Genomic DNA, 23,352 nt, shown 5'->3' with positions numbered 1-23,352 from the left:
GGTTCATGGTTTAAGCTAATATTTTTCTCACATTGTGAGCTGACAATATGTTAGGCAGGATCTGCAATAGTGATCATATCACTTTGAAGGGAAGCACCATTATGAAAATGAAGGTAAGCCACAGAAGAACTGTGTTAACTGATCAATACAGCCTGGACCTTCAAGCTGTTTTGTTAGACACTGAATCAACCATGCCTAAAGAGCTTTTCAAAGGTATAAGCTAATAAATACACCTGGATGCTTATGTTGATTTTGATGGAATATTTATGAGAATAAAATGGAATAATATGACTAAGAATGCTTTAAACAATATATAACATAAACTAGGGGCATAATAAAAATGAACTTCCTTTTTAAAATCCCTTCCTTAATATCACCCTTCAGGCTACTCCCAGAACACTGATATTTCTTAAATATTAACTTAGACCACAGAAACTATCACACAGACAGCATACATTTTCTTTTCTATAGGGAGTTAAATCATTGGACACAACTTGAAATGCATTTCCCCCTACTCTCTTACTTACATGAAATAAGCTGAAGATCAGACAATAACTGGATAATAAAAATAATTGCAACTGACCCAGAAATTGAATCTTGCTCTCCTGTCTAGTTGAATGGTGGTCCTTTCCACTCTATCACACAAGTTCTGTTGCTATATATTTTGTGCACATATTGATACTACTTTTATTTTCCAGACTTAAAAAAAAAAATCCCCTCATAGTAGACCAAGATTAAATTTAATTCCATATGATACCCTTTGTACAATAACACTCTATCAGAAATGATTTTTTAAACATCTATTGAGGACTTGCACTGTGTTAGACTCTGAGAAGGAGCATGCTGCTGCTGCTGCTAAGTCACTTCAGTCGTGTCCGACTTGGTGCGACCCCATAGACGGCAGTCCACCAGGTTCCGCCGTCCCTGGGATTCTCCAGGCAAGAACACTGGAGTAAGTTGCCATTTCCTTCTCCAATGCATGAAAGCGAAAAGTGAAAGTGAAGTCGCTCAGTCGTGTCCAACTGTTAGCGACCCCATGGACTGCAGCCTACGAGAAAGAGCATAGAATAGTCCAATTAAGTTACATAATCAATACCAAAATAATAATAATAATAATAGTAACAAGCAAAAATGCATTATAAGTTAGATCTTTGTGTAGTAGCATAGTATTCATGATAAATTTTGCCTCTTAACATGGATCAACTAAAAATATAGTCAAAAGTTGAAAGTAGAGAGTTATTTTATTTGGTGAGAATGTTTAGGACTCTGAGCCCAGGACACAGAATCTCTGTAGCTCTGAGAAAACTGCTCCAAGGAAGAGGGAGGGGAGTCAGGCTACACACAAGTTTGCAATAAAAGGAGCAGGCATTCTGAACATCAAATCAGATGTCAAATTAAGGAATTTAGCATTCTATAATTAGGAAGATGCAAACCTATGGGCTCAGCGAATTCAGTCCTTTCATATGCACCTCAGCCAAAGAAGTGAAGTGAAGTGAAAGTCACTCAGTCTTTTCCGACTCTTTGCCAACCCCTTGGACTACATAGTCCATGGAATTCTCCAGGCCACAATACCGGAGTGGGTGGCCTTTCCCTTCTCTAGGGGATCTTCCCAACCCAGGGATCGAACCCAGGCTTTCCACCTTGCAGGCGGATTCTTTCTCAGCTATCTGGGGCCAAATCCTGTTTTCTTGTTCACCTTAAAGAGGGGCAGGTGGCTGCTTCTTACATTCCCCCAGCTCCTCAGCAATCATCATGGTGGGTGGCAGCATCTGCTGGATCTTGGTTTTCAGGAGCCCTCATTCACATTTAGAGGCCAGAAATCACTGATGGCTGTGACATTTTTTGTTTATTGATATGGCAAAATACATTTTCATTTCACACACATATTCTTTTAAGTACCCACATTAAAGACTTTGGGGAAGGTGAAATGATTGAAATGACCATACTGAGGTACCAAGTAATCCCAGCTTGTTATCCACAGCTCATTGAACCAGGAGTGTTCAGCTTATCCAAACTGAGCCAGTCACATTCTCTCTTTCTCAGGGAATTAAACCCAAGGATACTTAGAGACTGAGCTATTTTAATGATCAGAAACTGATCACCAAATTCGTTTGTTGTTGAGACACTTAGCAATTCAGGAGAGTGTTTCTTTCTTCTGGTTATATACTCAAAACACTTACATATTAACTTTTCAGTGACAATGTATCTTAGAATCTATTTGGGCATTCAAATAGTCGTAACAAAATAAAAATTAAAATCTGTGATATAAGAACTGGACTAAGAAGTCTTGCCCTTTGTGATCCGCTAAACCAATCAAACCCTTTGACTTCTCCACTATTTGATTGACTAAGACATTGTTATATTTTAGCTCAGTTGAACACTGGAAGTAGTTAGTTCAAATACAGTGCAATTTTGTGGAGCAGGGCTTTATCTTACATGAGAAGAGGGTTCACAATTAGAGCCAATTTTAATAAATTTATTGATGTAGATGATGTTTAATAATTATCACACAAACATATCAATTCTGGATTATATTGTGGATTTTTGATGGGCTGAGTAAACTCATTTTTATTTGGAGGGGGAAAGGACCGTTTGTTGCTTTTGTTTTTAGAACTCTAAATGTTAAAAACTGACCTACTTTATGTGTAAGGGAATTCTTTGCTTTAAATGTTGAAGCTTTAGGTGGGGGAAAAATGAGGGAAATCCTTTCATCACTGAGAAGGTGCCTTAACCAGGAAAACAATTATTTACTTTGTCTAAATGCATTTCTTAGTCAAAATTTTGCAAAAAGTTGCCAGTGGTCACCAATGTTTGCCTCCAATTCTAATGAAAATGAAATAGTCTCTGGTAATCTTTGTATCTCAACAGAAGAGTTTAAAATATTACAAGAGTGACTGTCAAGTTAAAGCTTCATGTAAACCAAAGTTGTAGTAGAGTTAAGATGCGATATACAGGCATCAAAAGCAGATCTGCAAAGATAAGGATGAATATTCTGACACAAAATTGTATACTTCACTTCAATCCCAGCAATATTCACTTGGAGTTGGCACAAATCCTATGAGTTAAGGGCTCAGTTCTCTGCAAGACTGCCCTCCTTTCAGACTGCCCTCCTTCCAGCTGATTGTAGAGGTCTCTAGACCACCCAAATGTTTTACCATCTGGCTATAAATTTGAGAGTACTCAAGACCTCTTCAGATTCAATAATACACTAGAAAATCTCATGGGAGACACAGAGCTATTATAATTAAAATGGTAGCCTTATTATAAAAGATACAAATTCAGTTCAGTTCAGTTGCTCAGTCATGTCCGACTCTTTGCGACCCCATGAATCACAACACGCCAGGCCTCCCTGTCCATCACAACTCCTGGAGTTCACTCAGACTCACGTCCATCGAGTCAGTGATGTCATTCAGCCATCTCACCCTCTGTCCTCCCTTTCTCCTCCTGCCCCCAATCCCTCCCAGCATCAGAGTCTTTTCCAATGAGTCAACTCTTTGCATGAGGTGGCCAAAGTACTGGAGCTTCAGCTTTAGCATCATTCCTTCCAAAGAAATCCCAGGGCTGATCTCCTTCACAATGGACTGCTTGGATCTCCTTGCAGTCCAAGGGACTCTCAAGAGTCTTCTCCAACACCACAGTTCAAAAGCATCAATTCTTCAGTGCTCAGCCTTCTTCACAGTCCATCCATACATGACCACTGGAAAAACCATAGCCTTGACTAGACGGACCTTTGTTGGCAAAGTAATGTCTCTGCTTTTGAATATGCTATCTAGGTTGGTCATAACTTTTCTTCCAAGGAGTAAGCGTCTTTTAATTTCATGGCTTCAGTCACCATCTGCAGTTATTTTGGAGCCCCCAAAAATAAAGTCAGCCACTGTTTCCCCATCTATTTCCCATGAAGTGATGGGACCAGATGCCATGGTCTTCGTTTTCTGAATGTTGAGCTTTAAGACAACTTTTTCACTCTCCACTTTCACTTTCATCAAGAGGCTTTTTAGCTCCTCTTCACTTTCTGCCATAAGGGTGGTGTCATCTGCATATCTAAGATTATTGATATTTCTCCCGGCAATCTTGATTCCAGCTCGTGCTTCTTCCAGCCCAGCGTTTCTCATGATGTACTGCATATAAGTTAAATAAACAGGGTGACAATAGACAGCCTTGACGTACTCCTTTTCCTATTTGGAACCAGTCTGTTGTTCCATGTCCAGTTCTAACTGTTGCTTCCTGACCTGCATTCAAATTTCTCAAGAGGCAGGTAAGGTGGTCTGGTATTCCCATCTCTTGAAGAATTTTCCACAGTTTATTGTGATCCACACAGTCAAAGGCTTTGGGATAGTCAATAAAGTAGAAAGAGATGTTTTCCTGGAAGTCTCTTGCTTTTTCGATGATCCAGCGCATGTTGGCAATTTGGTCTCTGGTTCCTCTGCCTTTTCTAAAACCAGCTTGAACATCAGGAAGTTCATGGTTCATGTATTGCTGAAGCCTGGCTTGGAGAATCTTGAGAATTACTTTACTAGCATGTGAGATGAATGCAATTGTGCAGTAGTTTGAGCATTCTTTGGCATTGCCTTTCTTTGGGATTGGAATGAAAATTCACCTTTTCCAGTCCTGTGGCCAATGCTGAGTTTTCCAAATTTGCTGGCATATTGAGTGCAGCACTTTCACACCATCATCTTCAGGGTTTGAAATAGCTCAACTGGAATTCCATCACCTCCACTAGCTTTATTTGTAGTGATGTTTTCTGAGGCCCACTTGACTTCATATTCCAGGATGTCTGGCTCTAGGTGAGTGATCACACCATTGTGTTTATCTGGGTCATGCAGATCTTTTTTGTACAGTTCTATGTATTCTTGCCACCTCTTCTTAATATCTTCTGCTTCTGTCAGGTCCATACCATTTCTGTCCTTTATCAAGCCCATCTTTGCATGAAATGTTCCCTTGGTATCTCTAATTTTCTTGAAGAGATCTCTCAAATGAAGAGACATATAGGGCAAGATTTGCAAAGGTTCAGAATTCAAACCTCTTGTTCTCTCTCCATATGGAATCAGGATGTGTCATCCTTCTGGAATTTCAGTTTGTTCATCAACTAGAAACCTCCACCAAGCTTGGTGTATAACATTTTTATTGGGGTTTCACCATGTAGGCATAATTGATTGAATCTTTGACCATGTGATTGAAGTCAGCCTCTAGTCCTGTATCCTCACCAGATGTTGAGAGGTTAGGCTAATATCAAGTGGCTCCAAGCCCCAACCCTGTAATTGTTTGATTCATTTTTCTGACATAACCAGTGGCTCTCATCCTGAATCATCTCTTTAGTATAAACTCAAATGTAGTCCAAGGGCTAAACATGAATATCAAAGACATTCACATCACTAGAGAAATTCTAAGGATTTAGATATTACCTCCCAGGAACCAGACACAAAGACCAGCCAAATTCTGGATTATATAACAAGGGGACTGGGTGGGTATTTCAAAGAATCAAGGGGAAAAAAATCAGTTAGATAAGAAGCAAGTAGCCTTATGGAACTCAATTGTTTATTTATTTTTATATTAGATATTCATGATGTTTAAAATTCCTTTTACTTTGGTTGCTTTCCATTCCATGCACTCAAGCTATCCCTTTCATTTAGTAGAGAGGTACAGGGGAAAAACAAACAGTAAAAATGGCCATTTTGACACTCAAATAATGTGTAAGGATTTTATTTGATATTTAGAAGTTCCAGGAACATTTCAGATAGAGGAAAACAGAATGAATACACATATTAAGATTCAATAGTCAGGAAATGTGTAACCAGTTCCAGGAGTATTTTTTCGGTAGTAATATCTCTTTAGAGTACTGGGAAACTAAGGGGAAAAAAAGACTAACCTGCCTCAAAGCATTTAGGTGATTTTATGAGGCTCTCTTGGATGTTATGGGAATTGTTTTTTTTTTTTTTTTCATATCTGTGGACTAGCACCAAGGTGAGATAGTATGACTAAGATTTATATAGAAAAGGGTTTTATAAGAAAGCAAAAAACAAACAAACAAACAAACAAAAAACTTTCTTCTAATACAAATTTTCACAGCATTTTTCTAAATTTAACACTATTGTAACTTAGTAGACCACATTGTGCATGTGTGTTCAGCCTCTCAGTCATGTCGGACTTGTTGCAACCCCATGGGCTGTAGCTTGCCAGGCTCCTCTGTCTGTGGAATTTTCCAGGCACATACTGAAGTGAATTGCCTTTTCCTACTTTGGGGGATTTTCCCGACCCAGGGATTGAACCTGAGTCTCTTGAGTCTCCTGCATTGGCAGATGGATTCTTTACCACTGTACCATCTTTCTGATCAGAATTACAGAAATTGTTATCAGGAAAAATAGGAGAATTAGGCTTAACCCCACAATTTTTGCCTTTAACTTTAAATTATTTGTCCTGAAATACTCCCTCGTTTTGAACATTCATCTCCTTGTGACATTCAGCTCAAAATCTTGGTACTTGCATAATTTGTCACTCATATTCCCATTGAGCATCAATATTTCACTTGAATATGTAAATTATATTGATACTGAAAAGCAATGACAAAAAGTGAAGTAAAGACTCTTCAAGACAAATGACAAGTAGGTTATTAAGGTCTCTGTGTTTCAAAGATAAGGACTAGCAAAATGACATGATGACACTATAATTCAGTAGCGAAGTGGGGGAAAACTATTATCCAAGACTAATTTGACATTAGTTTCCTAACTAACCAGAGGATCCTGAATATTCCTTCAGTGCACCTGGATGGAAAGCATTTCAGAGAATTGTAAACAAGACAGATCAGAATGTTGGATGGAGCAGACTGTTAGGGACTTTGCAAGCCAACCAGATGTTTTGAACTTAATATGATGCATACATTATGGTTTGCCCCCTGGAATAATGAAAGACAGTAGTTTTAGGATCAACCTGGAATGACTAAGAAGGATTGATTAAAAAGGAAGAGAGAGGACAGCAATACTTTAAATTGTTGTGGGAGATGGGCAGAATTGTGGAAATATATTCCAAGACACAGGAAATGATGAAGTTCAGAGCATAAGAGAAGGAAGTGATTTTAATAAAGAATGATTTTTTTCTCTGAATAGTAATTGCTATAATTATTAGTAACAATTATTTCCACATAAATCTAGTTTCCTCTAGATACTTCTGCCTGCTGAGAGTCCTCTGGTTCCCTAATGATCCTTCTTCAGGGAAAATTATGTATGCAGTAGCTGAAAGGCTTTTTCAGCATGTTCAGATTATAGGGCAAGTACAAGAAGTCTGTGGAGGCAACTAGGCCTGATAGACATATTCCAATATATTTTTCTTCAGTAATTTGCAATTTTGTTTTGCATTTACACCTCTTCTTTTGGCTCTCCATTTTTATTTCAAGACAAACCCAAAGGGTTGTTCAAATTATACTCCTTAAGGTATAAGTTAACTTGGATGCACCAATGTGGGGAGAAGGCAGATGACTTTTTTAACTCCAAGATTGTGGGAATTTTAATGGACGCTTTTTAATATAGTATGAATCCCCAATGTAAGACGTTTTTGCACTCATTAAATGAACTACTAATCAAAATGACTACAGTCCCAACTTCAGGGAGACTGACTATTGTAAATCAGGTTACAAATATAGTGTAATAAGAGATGAATTTACTTTAACTTTTCTCCCCTCCATTAATTTTTGAAATTTTTATATTTCTTTCTGTAACATTAGAATGCCATTATGTTTTAATTGGCACTATCATTGAATGTAATCTGGAATTCTAGAACCATGGAATAAAATTATAAGTATGCATGTAGATATAAACATTAGACCAGTAGATATAACTTTATATTTTATGTTAGATTGATGAAATAACATACATCTACTTATTAGGTATATGGTGTGATCACTCATCTAGAGCCAGACATCCTGGAATGTGAAGTCAAGTGGGCCTGAGAAAGTATCACTATGAACAAAGCAAGTGGAGGTGATGGAATTCCAGTGGAGCTATGTCAAATCCTGAAAGATGATGCTGTGAAAGTGCTGCACTCAATATGCTAGCAAATTTGGAAAACTCAGCAGTGGCCACAGGACAGGAAGAGGTCAGTTTTCATTCCAATCCCAAAGAAAGGCAATGCCAAAGAATGCTCAAACTACTGCACAATTGCACTCATCTCACATGCTAGTAAAGTAATGCTCAAAATTCTCCAAGCCAGCCTTCAGCAATACGTGAACCGTGAACTTCCAGATGTTCAAGTTGGTTTTAGAAAAGGCAGAGGAAACAGAGATCAAATTGCCAACATCCACTGGATCATCAAAAAAGCAAGAGAGTTCCAGAAAAACATCTATTTCTGCTTTATTGACTATGCCAAAGCCTTTGACTTTGTGGATCACAATAAACTGTGGAAAATTCTTAAAGAGATGGGAATACAAGACCACCTGATCTGCCTCTTGAGAAATCTGTATGCAGGTCAGGAAGCAACAGTTAGAACTGGACATGGAACAACAGACTGGTTCCAAATAGGAAAAGGAGTACGTCAAGGATGTATATTGTCACCCTGCTTATTTAACTTATATGCAGAGTACACCATGAGAAATGCTGGACTGGAAGAAACACAAGCTGGGATCAAGATTGCCGGGAGAAATATCAATAACCTCAGATATGCAGATGACATCACCCTTATCCAGAAAGTGAAGAGGAACCAAAAAGCCTCTTGATGAAAGTGAAAGTGGAGAGTGAAAAGTTGGCTTAAAGCTCAATATTCAGAAAACGAAGATCATGGCATCTGGTCCCATCACTTCATGGGAAATAGATGGGGAAACAGTGGAAACAGTGTCAGACTTTATTTTTCTGGGCTCCAAAATCACTGCAGATGGTGACTGAAGCCATGAAATTAAAAGACACTTACTCCTTGGAAGAAAAGTTATGAACAACCTAGACAGCATATTCAAAAGCAGAGACATTACTTTGCCAACAAAGGTTTGTCTAGTCAAGGCTATGGTTTTTCCTTTGGTCATGTATGGATGTGAGAGTTGGACTGTGAAGAAGGCTGAGCACCGAAGAATTGATGCTTTTGAACTGTGGTGTTGGAGAAGACTCTTGAGAGTGCCTTGGACTGCAAGGAGATCCAAGCAGTCCATTCTGAAGGAGATCAGCCCTGGGTGTTATTTGGAAGGAATGATGCTAAAGCTGAAACTCCAGTACTTTGGCCACCTCATGCGAAGAGTTGACTCATTGGAAAAGACTCTGATGCTGGGAGGGATTGGGAGCAGGAGGGGAAAGGGAATAACAGAGGATGAGATGGCTGAATGACATCACTGACTCGACGGAGGTGATTCTGAGTGAACTCTGGAAGTTGGTCATGGACAGGCAGGCCTGGCGTGCTGGGATTCATGGGGTTGCAAAGAGTCGGACACGACCGAGCAACTGAACTGAACTGAATACTTTATCTGTTCTTATATTATTGCACTAGTTCCATACTTTTTGTAACAATCATCTCTTCAGTGTGTGTGTGTAAGATTCTTTCTAGAGTGTTTTAGAATTTAACTGTAGAATATGGAATGTTTTTAACATGAAAGTAATCTATGTTTAAAATTCATGTTTTCAAGATTAATATGTCTCAACCAATAATCTTTAGAGAGTTTTTATTGTACCCTGGAAACATCTTAGGAATTTTGGGAGGTAGAGGGTTTGGACATTCTTGGCAGGGACACTTTGTCCCAGTGATTGAGAGAATTGTTAGTGGTTAAGTCATAAAAGCTAGCCATCAACATGTATACAATTACAAAATGAAGAATATTTAGAAGTTCTTCACAAGTTATAGGTTTGCCTCTAAATATGTGAAAATCTTGTTTATCACTATCTAATTCTTAAACCAAACTCTTCTTTATTTTTCCAGCATATTTTTTGCACATTTTTATGTACATTGAATTTTTAAAAATGCAAAAACAATGTCATTTGAAAAAATGTTATCATTTTTCCTTCAGATTTTCTGAAGATTTAGCTACATTTTAGAAAATCATGTCTCTTATGGCAGCATTGTGGTATTTGAATCTCCACACCAAAAACTTATATTAGCCTATAGCAGTAACTGTCGTATTCATTATAATTTCATGAATAGGTTCAAATGTCTGAATGTTTTCTTTTTCTTTTTTCAAGTGCAGTTGTACTTGAGAATTTATATATTAAAGATGTGCTATTTTATTATATTTTCTTCTTACAATGTTTGATGCTCTGCCTGTTATTTCTTTACCTGACCTAAAACACACTAGCTGCTAACTGCTGAGGTGGTGGTTTGGTCACTAAATTGTGTCCACTGTTTGTGACCCCATGGATTATAACCCACTGGCCTCCTCTGTGGATTTTCTGGGCAAGAATATTGGAGTGGGTAGCCATTCCGTTCTCTAGGGAATTTGCCTCACCCAGGGATTGAACTGGGTGTTCTGCATTGCAGGCAGATTCTTTTTTTTTTTTTTAATTTTATTTTTAAACTTTATAATATTGTATTGGTTTTGCCAAATATCGAAATGAATCCGCCACAGGTATACATGTGTTCCCCATCCTGAACCTTCCTCCCTCCTCCCTCCCCATACCATCCCTCTGGGTCGTCCCAGTGCACCAGCCCCAAGCATCGAGTACCGTGCATCGAACCTGGACTGGCAACTCGTTTCATACATGGTAGTATACATGTTTCAATGCCATTCTCCCAAATCTTCCCACCCTCTCCCTCTCCCACAGAGTCCATAAGACTGTTCTATACATCAGTGTCTCTTTTGCTGTCTCGTATACAGGGTTATTGTTAGCATCTTTCTAAATTCCATATATATGTGTTAGTATACTGTATTGGTGTTTTTCTTTCTAGCTTACTTCACCCTGTATAATAGGCTCCAGTTTCATCCATCTCATTAGAACTGATTCAACTGAATTCTTTTTAATGGCTGAAAATACTCCATTGTGTATATGTACCACAGGTCTCTTATCCATTCATCCGCTGATGGGCATCTAGGTTGCTTCCATGTCCTGGCTATTATAAACAGTGCTGTGATGAATATTGGGGTACACATGTCTCTTTCCCTTCTGGTTTCCTCAGTGTGTATGCCCAGCAGTGGGATTGCTGGATCATAAGGCAGTTCTATTTCCAGTTTTTTAAGGAATCTCCACACTGTTCTCCATAGTGGCTGTACTAGTTTGCATTCCCACCAACAGTGTAAGAGGGTTCCCTTTTCTCCACACCCTCTCCAGCATTTATTGCTTGTAGACTTTTGGATTGCAGCCATTCTGACTGGCATGAAATGGTACCTCATAGTGGTTTTGATTTGCATTTCTCTGATAATGAGTGATGTTGAGCATCTTTTCATGTGTTTGTTAGCCATCTGTATGTCTTCTTTGGAGAAATGTCTATTTAGTTCTTTGGCCCATTTTTTGATTGGGTCATTTATTTTTCTGGAATTGAGGTGTAGGAGTTGCTCGTGTATTTTTGAGATTAGTTGTTTGTCCGTTGCTTCATTTGCTATTATTTTCTCCCATTCTGAAGGCTGTCTTTTCACCTTGCTAATAGTTTCCTTTGATGTGCAGAAGCTTTTAAGTTTAATTAGGTCCCATTTGTTTATTTTTGCTTTTATTCCAATATTCTGGGAGGTGGGTCATAGGGGATCCTGCTGTGATGTATGTCGGAGAGTGTTTTGCCTATGTTCTCCTCTAGAAGTTTTATAGTTTCTGGTCTTACGTTGAGATCTTTAATCCATTTTGAGTTTATTTTTGTGTATGGTGTTAGAAAGTGTTCTAGATAAATCCACGCACATATGGACACCTTATCTTTGACAAAGGAACCAAGAATATACAATGGATTAAAGACAATCTCTTTAACAAGTGGTGCTGGGAAAACTGGTCAACCACTTGTAAAAGAATGAAACTAGAACACTTTCTAACACAATGCAGGCAGATTCTTTATCAACTGAGCCACCAGGCTATCTGCTGAGATGCTCCTTCAAGAATTATCTTTGGATGGAATAAGAGATCCCTCAACCTCTGCTATGTTCTGTCTTCCCTAAATTTATATGTTGAAATTCTAAAACCATGTGATGATATTAGAAGCTGGGGCCTTTGGGAGTTCTTAGGTTCTGTTGGTGGAGAAGGCAATGGCAACCCACTCCAGTACTCTTGCCTGGAAAATCCCAAGGACGGAGAAGCCTGGTTGGCTGCAGTCCATGAGGTCGTTAACAGTCAGACACGACTGACGACTTCACTTTCACTTTTCACTTTCATGCATTGGAGAAGAAAATGGCAACCCACTCCAGTGTTCTTGCCTGGAGAATCCCAGGGACGTGGGAGCCTGGTGGGCTGCCGTCTATGGGATCGCACAGAGTCAGACACGACTGAAACGACTTAGCAGCAGCAGCAGCAGGTTCTGTTGGGGAGCAGGACGTTTCCTCCGTTAGCCCTCTTGAGTTCTAGTGGCTGGAATAACAATAAAGTTGACACCAGACAAATTAATAGGAGAAAAAGATACAAGTTTTAATTCATGTGCACAAAGTCCTCATAGAAATGGGACCTGAAAGATGGAGAAAGCAAGCAGTTTTGATATATTTTAGACAATAAGTTTGTGAGGAATTGACAGGGGAAAGAAACTTAGGTTTTGGGTGCTCAATTAATGAAGAATCTAAACAGAATTTGGATTTGGTAGTAAACAAGAGAAGCAATAAAGTTTATTTATACAGGTTTCTTGGTCCCAAATTCCCTATCTTTGGTGACAAGGTTGTTCTTCTACCTCTAAATACAGAGAGTATACCTTTCATGTAAGATTTATTTCCTGTTTTTAGGGAGACAGAAGAGTCAGAGTGTTATTCTCGTACTGGCCATTTCTTAAATAACTATGTGTGCTAAGTTGCTTCAGTCATGTTCAACTCTTTGTGAACCCATGGACTGTGACCCACCAAGCTCCTCTGTTCATGGGATTCTCCAGGCAAGAACAGTGGACTGGGTTGTCATTTCCTTCTCCAGGGGATCTTCCTGACCCAGGGACTGAACCCACATCACTTACATCTCCTGTATCAGCAGGAGGGTTCTTTTCCACTAACGCCAACTGGGAATTCAAAACAACAGTATGTCCTTGAAACATATTTTGGGGTAACATACCCTGTTTCCTAACAATTCTAAGGAGACCTCAGGAAGCTCCTTACCCCTTATACTATGTAATGATTCAAAGGAGAACTTTGTTTCTGGGGAAAATGATATGACATTAATTTTTTATTCATCTTAAAATTAATGGGTTACATTATTTTTATAAATGTCTGTATTTTACATCAGCTATAGATTTCAGTTCAAGATATAAAGGGGAATTTCAAAATACTTTTCTTAGAAGAAGGCACGAGGTCTGACAATCTAAGAGACACTTTATGACAAATTTAAATGTGACTTTATATGTTTATATTTTTATTTTAGTGTATTTTACCTGAAAAGCATCTCAATCAGGACATTTCCAGGTATTTACAGAAAGATAAATATTATGTAAAATATAAAATTGTTAGCAATAATATTTTGCTAGTGTAAGAAGCATTAAATATACAATGGCAGTGCTGATCACATTCTCAGCAATCAGACTGCAGGTTAATTCAAATAATCAAAAATAAGAATTTGGCATTGTTTTGGTCTCCCTCCACTAACAAACTCAGAATCGAATCATAGCAATACTTGAGGAGGTGGTATTTCATGAGCAATTGCAATAACTGAAAATAGGGTATTTCTTATTGTTGTGTTATCCATCACAAAAATGCCTGTGAACAGAAGAGAAAAAGAAAAGGGCAAATTTAAATCAGGCTATATAAAAGCAAAACCTGAGCCATTTGGGAAAAAGTAGAATCAGCTTTGACTTGAGCTAGAGTAGTCCTAGCACTAGAAAAGCCCGCCTCTGGCCTCTTGAATGCTATTACCCACAATCATTTTCTTATTTTCTAACATATCATAAGGAAAAAGCGAGAGTACAGTAAAGTTAACAAGGGTTTTAAAAATCAATTAACTACCTAAACCTGTTTGAACCTCAGTCTTACATTTAAAAGGAGATAATAATTAGTTGTCACACAGGTTTTTTTTTTTTTTTTTTCTTTTGTATGTGAGAATTAAATATGACAATTTGTTTTAAATTCTATCTACATTGTTATCTAGAGGATTCTCTGAGGAATAAAATAGGAAAAGTGAATACTTGGGCATTCAGGAGAAGATCTACCAACAAGGGACAGAGATTATAATAAGTTGGCAAGATTTCTGAAAAACCTGTAGCTTTCTCTAAGACTCAGAGGGAAGAAAACCTTGGGAAAGTTGGCTGGTATGACTCTTACAAAGAACATAATGGGAAATAAGGTATTGCAGACCAGAGTAGTCTGCTCACCATATGGACCTCTTTGAGGTTCTTGGGAAGGAATGGCTCTAGGGAAAGAGAAGGCGTTGCTCAGAAGTGTGCATTGGGAAGGAGTGTTGAAGTGACTGATTCTGTATTTGAATTCAGAAGCTGATGCTTGCATGCTAAGTTGCTTCATTTGTGTCTGACACTTTTGTGACACCATGGACTATAGTTCTCCAGGCTTTCCTGTACAAGGGATTCTCCAGGCAAGAATACTGGACTGGGTTGATATTTCCTCACCTAGGGGATCTTCCCCACCCAGGGATTGAACTCAGGTCTCCTGCATCGGCAGGTAGGTTCTTTACCACTAGTTCCACCTGGCCATTTAAATGAGAATGTTGATCCAGAGGGAGTTGATAGGTACTAGTGATGATTACAACTCTCGGCTTCCTCACCTTAAGAGCAAATTTCAGTTGCCTGTGAACTTCATGAAAATATTGTACCTTTGAGCTCTTCTGAACTTACCTGTGAGTTATGCTCTCACAGGCAAAAAGACTGCCTGACCTTCCTGTAGGTGTAAATTCGTGAGCAACCATTTAGCCCCTGCCAAAAGAGGCTGTGCCAACAGAGCATTTTGCAATGATGGGGTGTTGCAAATTCAGTCAGGATGTGTAGTCACATAGGCAGAACAGGCACACTCCAGCAGTGTGGTACTTTGGCCACTTGACTCTGGGAACATAGTGAGGACATTGATGGGCACATGCAGATCTAGAATGGGTGTATTCTACAAATAAGGGAATATTTTATGTGATAGGATTTTTATTTACATTTTATTGAAAATTTCATGATTAAAAAAAACAGCTGGATAAAATCTGCTAGCCATAAGTCTACAAAAGTATTTACCAATGACTACTCAGGAAATTCCATTGATTCTTCTTCCTTGACTCTTATTTTTAATCCAAAATTATATAATCTTAGAAGAAAGTTTATTTTATATGGCCAGTATTTTCAAAGCTGAGTAGTAATTATTTTTGACATATTATTTTGAGGTATTTAATAATAAGTCACAATACTGCAAGGTTGCCACAATTTTAAAGCTGATAGAGCACCACTATTCTATTCTGTCACTCAGTCATGTCTGACTCTTTGTGACCCCAAAGACTGTAGCCCGACAGGCTCCTCTTTCTGTGGAATTCTCAAGGTAAGAATACTGGAGTGGGTTGCCATTTCTTCCTCCAGGGGATCTTCCCAACTCAGGGATCAAATTCTGGTCTCCTGCATTTCAGGCAGATTACTGAAGAGTAAAAAAGGCTGTGCAGCTACATTCTGCTTTGGTCTGCATAAGAATTTACAATTTTTCTAATAGTAATTAGGTTTGTTGAAAGCATTATGATAAATGCCCTTATGTAGTAACTCACTTAATCCTCATAACAAGGAAGGGTAGAGTACTAATTAGGAGCATAGTCTTTGTGGTCAAACCCTTTGGCTTCAAATCTGGGAGGGTTTGCATTTTCTCTTCTCTTTTACTGATTTTCTTCTCCAAGAGCACATGTGGTTTGCTTTCTTCCATCATCAGATTTCTGCTCAAGCCTCACTATTAACATAGTCTTCCCCCATTATCCTGTATAAAATCACACCTCAGCACCCTCTCTCCTCAACTGTTTCATTTTTATTCCTGCACTTGTCATAATTTAATAGACTTTATTTTTGTGTTTGTTTTACCATTGTCTGTCTGTATCCAACAGATAGTCAATTCCATGTGTCCAATGACTTTGTTTTGATGACTCTTCTATCTCTAGTACCTAAAATTGTACCTAGCAGACAACAACAACAACAACAAAAATGTTGAACAATAAATGAATAAATAGATTTTCTCCAGCATGGAAAAATTATTGTTGAATTATCTACTTTTATTTTTTTATTATAATAAATACAGTGCTATTTCAACTGGGGCTATAGACATACGTGGTTTGATTTAATAGGGATAAAAGTAATCTATGTAAAAATCAAGTTATTTTTCTAAGCATTTGAATAAACTGCCATAACTTGAAAATATGCATTCTGATTTTAATCTCTGATCCTTCTAATGTAGAGACCTGACAACCTCCTTTTGTTGACAGGTGATTGAGTCAACATTTCTTTCTTCATAGTTCTCATATTTTAGTTGCAGAAGATTTGTATGCATCCATTTGTTAAATAATTAATTATTTTAGTGAAAAAGCATCTCTGCTGTCTCTGAAAAACATTGCCTGATTCTTCCTGCTGCCATTGTCCCTCTTGTCAGAATCATTCTCTTCAATGCACTTACTGAATGATGTGTTTGTTTTCTTCCTTTTCAACTTTGTACCATTGTGAATCACTTTATAATGTTCCAGAATCAGTTGTTCACATTTGTTTACTAGTTTTGGTTCATGGACATGTACTTCACCTTCAATAAGCTTCTATTTTTCAGTCTATACTAACTGACTGAAACAATAGGAGAGAAACTCATGCAAGGTGTATTGTGAAGTTCAGATTTGACTTAAGTGTTTGAGCACATGAATAACTAAAACTAGAATCATGTACAGTTTAGCTTGGGAACATATGAGAAGGAGGAATTAAACAATTATACTTGGTAGATGGAGGAAGGTATTATAGGATGTAGATTTACAAAAATCCCAAGTAATGACATTTGATTTGTCCCTGAAGTTTAGATAATGGAACATGCATATGAGAGAGTAAAAGTGGAAAGATGCAGAAGATAAAGAAAACATGAACAAAGCATGCTTATATATTATAGATAATACTTACCAATCAGCTACTGTGATGCCTGGCGCATAATACAGGTAACTTTATTTATACGATCATTTCCCTCAGTATGCTAGCTGCGCATATGACAAAGCCAGACTTTTAATGCAGAGCGTAAGTTCAGGCTGTGTTATGACTTCATATCCTGTGGTTTTTGGCTATCAAGCCATATTACCTCCTAACCCTAGCTATATACAACACTATTAATATCCTTTTTCTTATGATTGATAAACTTTGGCTGTTTGTCAAGATCCTAATTGAATGTACCCCTAATCATCTCTGCATAGTCATTTTCAAAGGAGTTCAGTCAGGACTTTAAAATGATAAGAGATTGTTTTTTGAGAACAATGGTTACTATGATTGATAAACTGATTTGATGATACTATGAAAAGAAGGAGTGGGTGGGATGTATGGAAAGAGTAACATGGAAACATATATTATCATATGTAAAATAGGTAGCCAATGGGATTTTGCTGTATGACTCAGAGAACTCAAACAGGGGTTCTGTAATAACCTAGAGGGGTGGGATGGGGAGGGAGTTGGGAGGGAGTTCAAGAAGGAGGGACATATTTATACCTATGGCTGATTCGTGTTGAGGTTTGGCAGAAACCAACACAATACTGTAAAGCAATTATCTTTCCATTAAAAATAAATAAATTAACAAAATGATTACTTCCCTGATCTGAGCAATTCTTGCTTGTTTTCTCATTTGGCAATGTATTGTCCTAAGTAATAGGATATTTCACTCCTTTCTGTGAAGAAGAATAACTTCCTGTTAGGTGTCATGTTAACAATTGATCCCTTTTTTAAAGAATGATACCTTCCTTACTGCTGCTGCTGCTGCTAAGTCGCTTCAATCGTGTCAGACTCTGTGTGACCCCAGAAACAGCAGCCCACCAGGCTCCCCCGTCCCTGGGATTCTCCAGGCAAGAACACTGGAGTGGGCTGCCATTTCCTTCTCTAATGCATGAAAGTGAAAAGTGAAAGGGAAGTCGCTCAGTTGTGTCTGACTCCTAGCGACCCCATACTGCAGACCACCAAGCTCCTCCATCCATGGGATTTTCCAGACAAGAGTACTGGAGTGGGTTGCATGGCCTTCTCTGATACCTTCCTTATAATACTTTTAATATTTCATTAATATATCAGAAATATTGTTTCATGTTGTGTTTTCACAACTGTGCAAATGTGAGGAGATATCTCAAACTGATTCCATTCAGTCCGCTCAAATATAAGGTTAGATGTTCACGGAACTCTTCTTTGTTGGAGAGAACTTAATCTTTGATAAAGGAGAAAACTGAGAGCACAGTTGGTTGAAGCCACAGATAGACTTTACTCTTCCTGGACAAATAAAAACATGATATATTGATTAGTTTCCATGAGAGGTATTTACAGGACACAAACAAGGATGACAGCTAGTAAAGAAACTCTTCTGAGTGGACTCTGGGTACTCTTCAATGACTTCAAAGAAGTCATTGAGACACACAATGTTCACTCAGGTTGGATAAAGGCAGTCTAACAAAACTGCCTTCATTCTTGTTTACATGGCCTTTTAAAACCACTGGGAACATGTGTACACCCATGGCAGATTCATGTTGATGTATGGCAAAACTAATACAATATTGTAAAGTAATTAGCCTCTAATTAAAATAAATAAACTTAAATTTAAAAAATAAAAAAATAAAATAAAACCTGGGCTCCCCTGACCTCCCTTTGTGAAGACTTTTCTTACCTTCCTTCTCCAGACTCCTGATTGTTTACTGTGAATGATGTTGGATTTGTGATCTCCAAAGAAGATTTAGCTTCAGGACCAGGAACTAGGCTTGATCACTCAAGAGCTTTTGTGTAGCAGAGTTTTATTTAAGTATGAAAAGGGACAGAGGAATCTTCTGACATAACATCAGAAGAGGGGCAGAGAGTGCCCCCTGGCTAGTGTTAGCAAGAGAGTTATATAATTTTTAAATTAGTTATTACAATAAATCAAAAGAATGTCTCAAGGTTGTAAAATTTTACTAGACCCACTCCCAGAATTTACTTTTTAAGGTAACAGGATTAGAACTTAACAATAGAAAGATCTTACCAGATCCATTCCTATAATATACATTTTAAGGTAATAGGATTAGTCAGAAGGTTTTCAGGAAGGAAAAGTGAAAGTAAAGTCATTCAGTCCTGTCCAACTAACTCTTTGTGACCCCATGGACTATAGCCTACCACGCTCCTCCATTCATGGGATTTTCCAAACAAGAGTACCAGAGTGGGTTGCCATAAACTGTCCTCAAGCAGGATACATTGTTGTTATATAATCCTTAGTACAGAGTTGAAACCGAGTTGTTTGTTGTGAAATCATCAGTTCCTGGCTTAAAGGAAGAAAAAAAAAAAGTTTTACGTGACTAAGACTAAGGAATGTAGAGGGGGAGGAAAGAAAAAAGACGTTTGTCCTTTCCTCCTCGTTGAGAATTCCAGACCCCTATCTCCTCTTTGAGAGATCCAGATTCCTCTTCCCAGCTTGGGAACCCCAGACTTCTTATCAACCTGCCTAGCAATTGACTCTCCCACTATTGGAAATCCAAAATTCAAAAGCAGCCATTTTATTGACATATTTAGTATAGTACTATTTCAATAAGGTAAGGAAGAGAACAATAGATTATATTTTAATAGGAGATATACAAGTCCAAAAATCTTTCCTTTTGGTTATTTTTGTGGTTTTCATACTATAAAATAGTTCTGTTGGTCTTTATTACCCATATCAATAAAGATACTGTAAATATATATTTTTTCTATATGTTATTCAAACATACTGTTTTTCTGCTTTCCAGTCTAAAAAATGATGGGGCCAAATAAATGTGAGGATTGGGAGAGAAATTGACACTGATTGGGGGAAACTGATGGAACTATATTTTCTGAAAGGTTGGAATGGTGAAGAAAAAAGGAATAAAGGGAGAAAAAATGTGTTTGTTCTTCAACTGTCCTTTCAAGCATTCATCTACTTGCATTTTTTAATCGAAAGCTCTTTTTCAGTTATTTTTGTTTTTATCAAATTATCAAGGAGTAAAATATACCTAGAAATTTTCATTAATTTCTGCTCAGTGTGTTAAAGAAGTATACTTTAGTTTGAAAATGATTGTAGATAGAAGGTTTAATATGTTAAAAAAGAGGAGCAAAGAGTTGAGGAAAAGATTTTTTTCAATGCATTTACTAAGATGCTGCTAAAATTTTGTTCATACCAAATAGAGTGAAAAATTCTGGTAAACCTTAGAAGGAAAAAATAAAGAATTCTGCAACAATCAGTTGCAAATGAATTTGGGAGTTATTACAAAACTATTCCTCATGGCTTGAAATTCATTATAATTATATATTGTAAAAAGCAAGCTGAATTCTAGAGAAATAAGGTATAAATCAAAGAGATGGTCTTATTATATATACAGTAGTAAGACTTCAACTGTAGCACTATAAAACACAGTGCACATGATACCTCAAGAAAGATGTAATTGTCTATAAAGGTATAACACAAGGTAGACTGGATTCTAAAGATGCCTGTGTGAGGAACAGGGGAGTATATATTTATAATGGCCAAGGGAGAAATTTCAGCTGATACACAGGACATATTTCAATTGTAGTCAGCAATTAATTGAATTGAGTCCAACTAGTTGTGTTTCATTGATCTTGATATGGAAGCTAGTTTCTAAAGAGGTAAGATTTTTTTATTTTCTTTTCTCTTTTATGTCAATAATAAAAAAGAGTTTGATTTGGAATCTTTCACCAAGGCCGTTCAGAGAGCTTATGTTTGACTGCATCACTCCTTTCAATCTTTTTGTATGATTTAGCCTGAATATACCTGAGTCCTACTCACTCTGTGAATCACTTCTATTATTTTGTATGTCCTTCTGCTCACTTTAATCAAAACCTCATTCAAAAAAGCTTCAAAAGTGTAAAAAAAATTTTTGTGGTAGGTTGGGAGGATATTACTACTGAACAATTCTATTAGGTAATAAAATGTACTGATAATGAAATAGAACATATTGCAATAAATCTAGGGTAGATTTAAAGCACAGTCATTTGTCTTAATTTTGTTAAACCAGCTCACCTGCTACAAATATAACAAAGTAATTTACATGTTAATTTCCCTTCTCTGTCCCAAGTTTCTTTGCCATAACTGCAGTTAATGCTAGTCAATAAAATTTTGGTGTTATAAATATTTTTAAAATAAGTACATTTTAATATTATTTGATACATTTGGAGAATTTTTCTGAGTGGTTTCATCCTCTGACGTTACTTACTTCTCAACATGTAGAGACATACAGCTTTCTTCCAAAGACAAGGTAGAGGTTGAAAAGGAAACTTGATTTCCAGCATCACTGCAGATGGTGACTGCAGCCATGAAATTAAAAGACACTTACTCCTTGGAAGGAAAGTTATGACCAACCTACATAACATATTCAAAAGCAGAGACATTACTTTGCCAACAAAGTTTCGTCTAGTCAAGGCTATGGTTTTTCCTGTGGTCATGTATGGATGTGAGAGTTGGACTGTGAAGAAGGCTGAGGGCTGAAGAATTGATGCTTTTGAACTGTGGTGTTGGAGAAGACTCTTGAGAGTCCCTTGGATTGCAAGGAGATCCAACCAGTCCATTCTGAAGGAGATCAGCGCTGGGATTTCTCTGGAAGGAATGATGCTAAAGCTGAAACTCCAGTACTTTGGCCACCTCATGCAAAAAGTTGACTCATTGGAAAAGACTCTGATGCTGGGAGGGATTGGGAGCAGGAGGGGAAAGGGAACAACAGAGGATGAGATGGCTGAATGACATCACTGACTCGATGGACGTGATTCTGAGTGAACTCAGGGACTTGGTGATGGACAGGGAGGCCTGGCGTGCTACGATTCATGGGGTCGCAAAGAGTCGGACACGACTGAGTGATTGAACTGAATTGAAATCATGAATGAAACCTTTAATACCTCCAGCCACATATTACATACTGATGCATTTACTAAAGAACAAATGGAGACTGCTGCTGCTGCTGTTAAGTCACTTCAGTTGTGTCCGATTCTGTATGACCCCATAGATGGCAGCCCATCAGGCTCCCCTGTCCCTGGGATTCTCCAGGCAAGAACACTGGAATGGGTTGCCATTTCCTTAACTCCAATGCATGAAAGTGAAAAGTGAAAGTGAAGTCACTCAGTTGCGTCAGACCCTCAGCGACCCAATGGACTGCAGCCTTCCAGGCTCCCCCATCCATAGGATTTTCCAGGCAAGAGTACTGGAGTAGGGTGCCATTGCCTTCTCCTAAATGGAGAGTTCAGTTCAGTCGCTCAGTCGTGTCAGACTCTTCGCGACCCCATGAATTGCAGCATGCCAGGCCTCCCTGTCCATCACCAACTCCCGGAGTTCACTCAGACTCACGTCCATCGAGTCAGTGATGCCATCCAGCCATTTCATCCTCTGTCGTCTCCTTCTCCTCCTGCCCCCAATCCCTCCCAGCATCAGAGTCTTTTCCAATGAGTCAACTCTTCGCATGAGGTGGCCAAAGTACTGGAGTTTCAGCTTTAGCATCATTCCTTCCAAAGAAATCCCAGAGCTGATCTCCTTCAGAATGGACTGGTTGGATCTCCTTGCAGTCCAAGGGACTCTCAAGAGTCTTCTCCAACACCACAGTTCAAAAGCATCAATTCTTCAGCCCTCAGCCTTCTTCACAGTCCAACTCTCACATCCATGCATGACCACTGGAAAAACCATAGTCTTGACTAAACGGCCCTTTGCTGGCAAAGTAATGTCTCTGCTTTTGAATATGCTGTCTATGTCGCTCATAACTTTCCTTCCAAGGAGTAAGCGTCTTTTAATTTCATGGCTGCAGTCACCATCTGCAGTGATTTTGGAGCCCCCAAAAACATGGTCTGACACTGTTTCCCCATCTATTTCCCATGAAATGATGGGACCGGTTGCCATGATCTTTGTTTTCTAATTAGTGAATAAAACAAATATTGTCAAGTAGAAGCAGATGGAACAGCTGATTGCACATAGTCTTTGGTATTAGAGGAAAAGTATTCAGTGTGGTAGCACCTTCCACTCACTTCCTGTATTAATCAGTTGTGCCATATCCTGTGCAACTTTGCAAAGCCACCAGATGGCTGTGTCAGTGAAAACTGTAGTAAATTATCACCTAGTTCTAAGTGAAATATGAGCAGGAAATAGAGGTTGAAGGGCTCTACCTTAGACTTTGCAAAAGAATAGTTTTAATATTCTTGCTACAAATG

Source organism: Bos indicus, chromosome 15, assembly GCF_029378745.1.
Source record: "Bos indicus isolate NIAB-ARS_2022 breed Sahiwal x Tharparkar chromosome 15, NIAB-ARS_B.indTharparkar_mat_pri_1.0, whole genome shotgun sequence".
NCBI lineage: Eukaryota > Metazoa > Chordata > Mammalia > Artiodactyla > Bovidae > Bos > Bos indicus.
Note: the sequence above shows the minus strand (reverse complement) of the source record.